The 9,739-nt window shown below is 47.4% G+C and overlaps 1 protein-coding gene and 1 non-coding gene across 2 annotated transcripts in view; one reads left to right on the top strand and one right to left on the bottom strand.

Annotated features, from left to right (window-relative positions):
* Nucleotides 1–9,739, top strand: part of Ggt1 (gamma-glutamyltransferase 1) — a 41,132-nt gene that overhangs the window by 7,556 nt on the left and 23,837 nt on the right. The gene's annotated exons all lie outside the window — the stretch shown is intronic.
* Nucleotides 6,850–6,914, bottom strand: LOC111818116. Its single transcript, XR_002822182.1, has one exon. It is a non-coding gene; the product is annotated as a small nucleolar RNA SNORD58 (small nucleolar RNA).

Below are 9,739 nucleotides of genomic sequence, written 5' to 3'. Positions count from 1 at the left end.
CCCCGGCCCCGCCCCTCCACGGCTGGCGGGATGCGAGCGGCGCGGAGCGCCTGGGCTCTGCGGGCAGGCACCGGGAGAAAGCGCGCGCGAGCGGCCGGCGGGGGGCGAGGGGCGGCGGCGGCTAGGGGGAAGTTCCTCGGTTTAGCAGGGGTGTCGCTGGGGAGGGCCCGCCTACGTCAGACCTGGCACAGGAGCTCTTCTCCAGAGCCGCCAGGGGACACGCCTAGTCCTGCCAGGACGAGGTGGCCTTTGGCACCTCTACCCTCTGGCTCCAGTGCTGAGTGGGATAATAGTCGCTTTGACCTCGTTGCAGGCAGGGTGGGTGCCTTTTGCCAGCACCTACTTTCAGGAACACCCTCCCCCCGAAGTGGGCATTTGTATCTGATCTGTCCACCCTGCATCTGTAGGAGGGCACTGTCTCATATTTAATGTCCCTCCCTGCTGCCCCCAGGCAGGTCTGTGCAGAATGGGTGGGGCCCATCCGCTCCGACCCCCTTCCCGGGGAGATGAGCAGGCCTGCTGAGGCCCACAGTTAACGGTGAAGCCGGTTCTGGGCAGGCTGGCAGTGGGCTGGCTGCGTCTGCCCCAGGCTCCAGGTTTCCCGCCTGGTAAGGGCAGGGACAGCCATCACTGTAAGGAGGGGGCATTTGCTCCTCCAAAGGGCCCACCCAGCTAGATGGGGCCTCAGCAGTGGAAGCCTGCTGCTGCTCCCTGCAGCCTCACTTTGGCTCTGGGCCCCTCATTTCACCTGCATGGGGGACATTTGTGACACTGCACCCCCCACCCCTTCTTCTCGCAGGCAAAGAGTTTGTCCTTGGCCTACCTTCAAGGCTGGGTGCCTCCCTATGCAAGTGTGCAGGACAGAAATCTGCCTGGGGGCATATAGTGACTGACAGCTGCCAGGATCCTTCCTTTGGGTCAAACTGCCTGGGAGGGATTAGAAGTGGAAAACAGGGTGCCAGGCTTTGTGATTCCCTCAGGGTTAATCTCTTAGGCAGTGGACAACAAAATGCAATAGTCTCTGTACCATCCTCTGATCCCTCAAATCCTGTTGGACCAATTCCTGTGCCTTCTTCTCCCAAGCTGCCTTCCCTCCCCTGTGTGCAGCCAATATTGTCCTGGGGCCACCTTGGCACGGCAGGTTTCCTTCCTGGCAAACCTGCATGACTGCCCAGTCAGCCCTTCCCCAGGGCCAAGGCACTGTTGCTGAGTTGACACTGTGACGGGCTAAGAGCTTTAAGCAGCAGCCCTAGCACCCCAGGGATCTTTCGGACCTGTCCAGAGCTGGCTGCCAGGTAAGCCCTCTTCCTCCCCGGCATCCAAGGGCCAGAGTCGGACCTGGATGGTTCCCAGATCCTGATCTTGTCGTTCCAGAGGCTGAGCCAGGCCCGTTGTCCCCTGTAGTGTGAAAGACTGAGGGGGGAGGGAAAAACAAGGGGAGGAGAGCTGAGCATAAGTGTCAGGAAGGGGGCAGCGCAGGCAGTGACACAGAGGATGCCCAGAACTTAAAGAGTCCTGTGGAACACAAAGAACTGCCCTGGCCCCTCCTACTGTGGACCTGGCTGAGAGATTCCTAGAGGACATTTTTCCAGGAAAGGAGGGAAGGCTGGTGTCTGGGCATAGATTCCTGGATGGGTTTTCCTTAACTGCTGCTAGGGGTGCCTTGGGTGAACTGGCTCATGAGGAGAGTTTCTGGCTTAGCCTGGAGAAGTAGAGAGAGCTGTCCACTCAGGGGCGGACACATCCTCCCACCTCGCCAGCCTCTGTGTATACTTAAGGCAGCTAGTCCTCCCCTGGATTTGCCCTGGACAGCAGTTTGTGGGGTCCCTGTGAATCAGGGTGTGCACTTCAATGTCCTCACCCCTAGGGGTGATGTAGGACTTGTGGGGGGTGACCAGGATTCTTCAGGATAGTCCAGTGAACTAATGAGGTAAGAATTTGAGGGGACCTGAGGGCCATCTGGGATGCATACAGCTAAACCTAGGCTTGGATGGGAGTATAAGACCTGCCAGGAGAGGTATTGGTGACAGCCACACACACCTTGGGTGTCCTAAGCCCTGGGTCACCCATGTGATGACCCATTTGGAGTGATGGAGGGTAACCAAGTTCTGGGTGAATGGGTAGATTGGGTAGAGCCATGGCTGGGACTGAAATTGGACTTGCCCCACCTTTGGACCCCTTTTTCATCCAATTTGGAAGTAGCTAAGTGACACAGAGCTTCTCACTAGCCATGACAACAAGATGCAGAGTAGTTTTAGAACCTTCACTAGGAGGAAGGAGCCAGATAGGAACTCTATGGAGACAAGCTTATCCTTGAGCTCTCTCTACAGACTTGGGCTAACTGTCAAGCTTCTGTAAGACCAAGGATGTTTGTGGAGCTGAAGGAGGTGTGGGGTGGGGGTGTCACAGGTATGGATACAAAATCACCTGAGCTGCCAATTGTTGGGTATGTGACCACAGACAGGTAGGCAGCTAGCTGTCTTAGTTTTTTGTGACTGCTCTAATAAATTACCAGTCAGTGCTTCAAATGACCATTCCGGAGGTAAGAAGCCTGAAGTCAAGAAATGGGGCAGATTCATACTGCCTGGGACTCAGGGGAAAATCCCTTCTCACCTCTTTAGTTCCTGGTGGTTCCAGGAATCCTTAGCTTCCTTATCTCACATCACTCCAACCTCTGTCTCCTTTGTCACATGTCCTTCATTTCCCTGTGAGATTCTCTTCTTGTCACTTCTAAGGACACTGGTCACTCTATTTAGGGCCCACCCTCATCTGGCATGACCTCATCTTATTTAATTACTTCTGCAAAGATTTTCTTTTTCTTTCTTTCTTTCTTTCTTTCTTTCTTTCTTTCTTTCTTTCTTTCTTTCTTTCTTTCTTTCTTCTTTCTTTCCAAAGACTCTTTCTACATAAGGTCAGATTCTGAGCTTCTAGGCACACATGAACTTGGGCTGGGTGAAGATACTGTTCAACCAATGACCACCATAGCTTTGGCCAACCTCCATTTCCTTGTCTGTAATATGAGGAAAATAAAATATCCTTTTGGCATAGATGTCCTAGAGCACACTGAAGCACAGCACATTTTACTAACAAATATTCTATGGCTTTTTCTTTTCTTCAATGGTATTAGGGTTTAAACCCAGGGCCTTTTCCGTGCTACACAAGCCCTCTGCCACTGAGCTACACCTCTACCCCCTTCTCCAGTTTTATACTAAATCTTCCCACCTATCCCATAGCCAGCATCTGTCTGCTCAGTGATGAGCAGTGTGCACCTCTAGCACTCTGGAGACCAAGGCAGACCCGAGGTGGCAGTAAAGCTGGCTCACAGAGTGGGGCAGATAAAAAAGAAACAAGGGGAGAGTGTTTCTCACCATGTGAGTAGCCTACAAAGATTCCTGGCTGGGGTACTGAGTGTGGAGGAATGGGCAGGCATCACCAAGGCAAGAATTTATCTCCAGGTGAAAGGGAGTCTTTAGAGGGGTTTTTAGCAGGGGAGGAACTTGCTCAGATTTGCGTGCTGAGCACCCGGGCTGCATGAGGAAAACGCAAGGTTGCAACGTATGACTAGGAGCCAACCAGGTGATAGGGGTGGTTGTTGGGCCTGGGAGAGCAAATTCAACTGTGAGGGGCTATACAGGTTGAAACAACAGGAAAGGATGAGTGAGGACTTGGGAATGCTATGTGGGGCTGGACTCTGGCTTGTGCGGCCACGGAGGCCAGGGGAAGGCAGTTACTTAGCTCAGGTTTGGACTTGTCGACCCTGAGGATCTGAAACCTCAGATCAGACTGAGGTTCAGTCAGACTCACTGTTGTAACAGCCCAGCATCAGAGGGGCCAGGAAGGAGAGGAGGCACTGCGACAGACGGCTTTCTGCTGCTCTGGAAGCCTGGGTGAGCCAAGCATGGGTGTGCATGGAAAGTGTTGGGCAGCCTCAGCATCAGTGAAGTCATAGGTTGTTGTAGTCGGACAGGCGGGCTTGGGGTGTGGCGTCAGGCCAGGAGACACAGTGGGTTGTCTCTCCCAGAGAGCAGGCCATGGGATGGGATGGGGGCTGGGCTACAGACAGGACTCAGCCTTTCTCCCCAACTCCCTGGAGCTTTCAGACACCAGGGATAATTACCAGGTGATGTGATAAATGCCACCTAGAGAACGTTCTGTGGCAGAGAGGACAGAATGGCAAGAGTGGGGGACATTTGAGGTCTTAGCCTTGAGCGGCAGGGACAGAGGTAGCTGCAGACACAGGTGTTGGAGCCAGGCCAAGGGCTACGGAGGTAGTGGGTACCGTAGGCAATCTGCGCATGGCCATCTCGGTGAATCTAACCAATAGCACTCCTAGTTACCCCTGATCTCCAGAGAGCAAACCACAGCCAGGAACGGGCAGGCCGCCAAGATCCCCCGGCCACCAGTGGCTGAATCATGTTTGAACGTAGGGACACCAGGACCCAGTCCCCTGACATCCTGCCTCTGAGCTGGGGGGTTGGACTTGCCATACTAGGTGCCAGCAAGCCCTACAGCCGGATGCTCCTGGGCATTAACGAACTGACAATTCTGGAGGCCCACGCACTTGGCTGAGCTCCCGTCTCCATCCTTATGTTAAAAGGTGAGTGCTGCAGGGGGCAAGCTGTGAGTGGTAAGAGGGCTCTGCCCATGCTGTGGTTGTCCAGTGCTTAGCTTTCTCCTCATACCAGGTTTGGGGGTGCTAGAATCTCCTTCTAATGGCAGTTGCTAGGTTCTTTCTGTCCTGAGCAGAGAATTGGTCATGATGATAGAGGGGGAAAATGATCTCTGTGGATGACCTCCAAATGATATAGGGGAGAAATGAAACTCCCAACCTGAAAAGTACCTGGGACCAGTTCGTGTCCTCTAAAACAAAAAATGAATTTTAGACAAACAGGTTATGAGCAGAATATATATATATATATATATATATATATATATTTTTTTTTTTTTTTTTTAATTTTTTTTTTTTTTTTTTTTTTTTTGGAGGGGGAAGAAAGCTCCTGTCCCTGAGAAGGTCAGGAGGGTGGCCCTAAGCAGGTAGTCCCCAGGAATCTGCTCTTTCAGGGACTTTTATAGAATAAAATCATGCAGTGAGGTGGGTCTTCCTATGCTGGAGAATATGGAAACTCACTTAGGTGGGCATGAGGTGGGACAAAACTATGGTCAACCAGTGAGGTTATAAGCACCATTGCTCACGTAAATTGATTAAATCTAGTATCAAATGAGGAAGCCAGTCACATAACAAGCAGGCATGAATACAAAAAAGGCTCTTTTCTTGTTGGGAGTTGGGTTAGTGACTCATTTGGGCTCTTTCAAGGTAATTGACACCTATTTAAAATATTAATCTCTGATGCCCATCCCCAGGGAATTATGTAGCTGTATGTTGCCTCCTTTGTCTTGATGTCTGGCCCATAGGGGAGAGTGTCTGTCTCTTCCAAGTGGCAGAGTCACCTTGCCTTCCATATTGTCTCCTTGAAGGCCTGGCCCCGTCTGACTGCCTATAATATTGCTATTTAATTCAGCTGCCTACAACATTCCCCCCTCTGAAGAAGTAACCCACACTGCCTAGAGGGAACCATGAACGATGACCGCTCTGGCTTCTTCAGGCTAAAAGGGGTCGTAGTTGTGAACCAGCAGTCAGAGATGCTCTCCAGAGGTTCTATGTAAAGGCCCTCAGTAGGCACCAGGCATTTTCATCTTGGGTAGGCAGGACAGCTTTAAATCTGAAGGGGACAAACCAAAGAAACTGTGAAACATGCATGGGCCAAATAATAACGTCAGCAGGATAATTAGGAATGCAGTCAAAATGATTTTCACCAAGTAAATGGTAATATTTGATATCTTATATTTTGAACAGCTATTGAGACATTAGCAGAAGGATCTGGGATGTAATAACCTTTTAAAGTTTGTAATTATAAAAAGACTAGTCAGAAATTTTTGCAGGTCCATTAGCAGATCTGCTCTCTCTCTCTCTCGCTCGCTCGCTCGCTCTCTCGCTCTCTCGCTCTCTCTCTCTCTTTCTCTTCTCTCTCCTCTCTCTCTCTCTTTTTAATTTTTTAAATTTTTTTTTTAATTTCGTGCAGGGTCTACTGGGTCTATAGAGTCTCACTACATATATCTGACTTGTAGTGAGTCTCCTGTTTTCAGCTTCCCAAGTGCTGGGATGGCAAACTTGCACCACCACGCCCAGTCTCAGTGCTGGCTCAGCATACCTAGGGGCGGGGCAGCACAGCAGGCCAGGGATCTAACCTCTGACCCTTATATCTGCCTAAGCAGGTGCTTTCATCCGCTGAGCTATTTGGCCAACCCTAACAGAGATCTCTTAGATGTGAAGTTTGATTCCTTTATTTTCTGTGGCTATGGGGTATTATCTCAAATTGGCCTTTTAAAAAATTTTTATTTGTGTTTATTTTATGCTTAATTTATTCCCGTGCCATAAATTTTTGTTTCTTCAGTTTCTTCTGGGATATCTTTTTCTTCTATGCAACTTCCTCCTCTGGTTTAGGAACAATTTGTTCCTTTGCAGTAAGGATCATCTCAATATGGCAGGGGGAGCTCATGGATGGGTTAATCCGGCCACGAGCTCTATAAGTACAGCAGTGCATATTGGGTGCTTTGTTCACCTGGATATGTTCAATAACCAGAGAATCTACATCTAAACCCTTAAGCTCAGCATTACTCTTTGCGTTTTTAAGCATGTGCAGCAAAAATTCAGCACTCTTTTTGGGCCACTGACCCTGTGTCCAGCCCCACTGTTTGGCCTGAAAGAAAATAAAGGGAAACAATTATAGACATTTTTCTTGTTCTGTATCAACACACAAGACAAGACCAATTATTTTGTCCACCATCATGGTTGCTCAGAACATGGTTTATTTCATGGTTAATCCAAAGGTGTCCTCAGTTGGTCATCACTGCAATCAAACTGGTCTTTTATGTCTCACCAACTCTACTATTACTTGGGGCACATGGATTGCCAGAAATAGGGAAAACACTGAGTACTCTCCAGTTTGCAAGTGGGGCCACTGGCTGGGTAACTACTGACATGTGCGTGAGCATCTATTAAAAGTTTAACAGGCTTTCTCCTTATACTGGCAGTTAATATGAGTTCCCTCAGGCAGAGAGGGGAAGACCCGTGATCACCTCAATCTGAAACTTCCTCTGACTCCATCATGAACTCTTTTCCCCCTCTGTAGCAGCTTTGGACATTTTTGCTTGAAGTGTCCCTTCTCTCTGTCTGCATCCAGGGAAGCACAACTCTTTCCCTGCTTCCCAACTGGCCTTCGTTCCTATGGGCTGCTAGTATCACTATTCTCATTTTCTGCCTATAATTCCATTCTGTATCCTTTCTATGAAACACCTCAACTGAGACCAGTTCATTCCTGCAAACCCTTCTAACTTCTGCAGCTTGTGTCAGATACCTGGGACTCACTGAGCAAGATACAACTTCTTGGTTTTAAGGCTCCTGCAGGCAGCCCTGCCCAGGGACAGTGATGGCAACTTCCCCCATAGTGGATTTCCTGACTTAGGATTAGACTGATAGAGGCAGCAACTTTGAGGGCAATCAGCTCTGCCCAAGGAATGCGAAGATAGAGTCCCTCGTAATGAGGCAGGAAACCCCCGAGAAGACTCAGCTCACCTGAGCTGTAGGAGGTGGACAGTTAATGCCTTACTATGTTTCTATAGATAAAATATGGTGAATTTCAGTAAAAGGAATCTAAAAGTAAGCAAGCATATTCGCTATAGGTTTTACCTGTATGATTGCCTGGGTTTTGGTATCTTTTAAGAAAAAACAAATTTTCTGAGAAGTTAGAGCATGTATAACCAAAGCATGAATATTTGAGCTAACAGGTAAAATTATGAACTTTTTTGAGGCATAGCAATTGTAACTTACTAGCTCTTAGATGCCTTTATTTATGGAGTCTGACAGTTTGCTATAAGTTCCTCTAGCTTTAGTGAAGAGAGGTCACACCTGTATTTACTATCAACATAAAATACCTGAGTTACATCAGAAATCAACCAGATATAGAGGCCGGGGAGATGTCTCAGTAGGATAAGCGCTTGACGGGCAAACGCCAGGATCTGAGTTCAATCCCCGGTTCCGCCAAAAAAAAAAAAAGAAAGAAATCAACCAGATGGCAAAAAAAGAAAAAGAATGAAAGCATGAAAGAGGCCCCACCTCTGGGGCACACAGACTGTAATTGAGACTGGGTGTGATGGCATACACCTGTAATCCCAGCTCTTGGAGGCTGTAAACAGACGGATCACTACGAGTCTGATCTAGTAGTGAGACTCTGAACACCCTGTAGACACTTTCCTAAAATACCAAAAAAAAAAGTAACATGATTGCAACATGACTTCAAAAATATGGTTAGAATATATTTGAGGATGGAATGTGCAGTCCGCATCTTGAGATACTTGAACGTGGTACATTTTCATGCACAGCAATACCCTGGTCATTCTTTATTTCTTCTCCACCAACAATGCAACATTTCAGCCCATTAGCCCAGGTGTCCCTCTGTCACTCAAGCACATGGCTGTCAAGGTAAAAGGTCTCATGATCAGGGAAACGGAAATAGCATGAATGTTGACACCAATTTTAATTTAGCTCTTGGTGCTCCCCAGCTCTGTACTACCTGATCATGAGCACTTTGGGGCCTTCCTTTGTAAAATATTTGTGCATAGGTCTTAAGGTTTTCACTTTCAGCCTTAGTGGAAAGGCAAAACTGTTGATTAGAAGAAGACTGGTAAGGAGTTAGCATCACAAACTCAGCCTTCTCACACAAAAACTCAAAGTCTCGAGTAGCTACCAATTAAGTGATGCCTGGAAGTGGTGAGGCGTTTATCCCACATAGAACATTCAAAATAGAGGGCCAGAGAGATAGCTCAGTAGAATAAGTGCTTGCCTGGCATGTGCAAGGTCCTGAGTTCAATCACCGGTACTGCAAGAAACAACAACAACAACAACAAAAAAGACGTTGAAAATAAAATAAGCCCTTTGAATACCCAAGTTTTTAGTGATAAAATCCAAATAACATAGAATCAGGGAAAGGGGAAGCATTTTACCTTTATTCTAGTTATATAAGAATATGCAAGGGCCAGGGAGATGGCTCAGTGGAATAAGTGCTTCCCTGGCAAGGGCAAGGGCCTGAGTTCAATCCCGGTTCCACCAAAAAAAAAAAAAAAGAATATGAACTTTTCCAAACCTCCATATATAGATGAACTGTTGAGGGACACACTCAAACCATATCCAAACCATGGCAATTTTCAACTTTACCGAATAATTTTATGCTTCTTAAAGAGTCTTGATAGTTATGGAATGAAAAATAACTCTCCCTTAAAATCCCAGACGTGCTTCTCTTTCAAACACTGTCTATTGGGATAAAGATAAGAATCAGTAAAGTCTACATATTTGAGATTGAATGACTGACGTGTTCATTCCGTAGTTGCTTAGTTTAGGGTATCATCTAAAAATAAACTAAATAATTATCCTTGTTGGTTATTTTTCATAGCACCTATGATAATAATGCCCACTAGCCACTTAACAGTTTACCCAGAGTGTCACTTTGTCAGCATACTTGTTTATGTGCTGGCCGTCCTGAGCATCAGTTGTGCATGTGTCACTTCAACTAGTTGATTCTGGTTTTCATGGATGTACTTAGAGGTCTGCTTTATATTGCATACTTCTTTGTTGAGAATGTTGTATTTATTTTTGATGTTTGTTTCTAGTAAAATCTAATAATAA

Source organism: Octodon degus, unplaced genomic scaffold (genome assembly GCF_000260255.1).
Source record: "Octodon degus isolate 3935 unplaced genomic scaffold, OctDeg1.0 scaffold00079, whole genome shotgun sequence".
In the NCBI taxonomy this organism is placed as follows: Eukaryota; Metazoa; Chordata; class Mammalia; order Rodentia; family Octodontidae; genus Octodon; species Octodon degus.
This window is presented reverse-complemented; position numbering and strand designations above follow the sequence as displayed.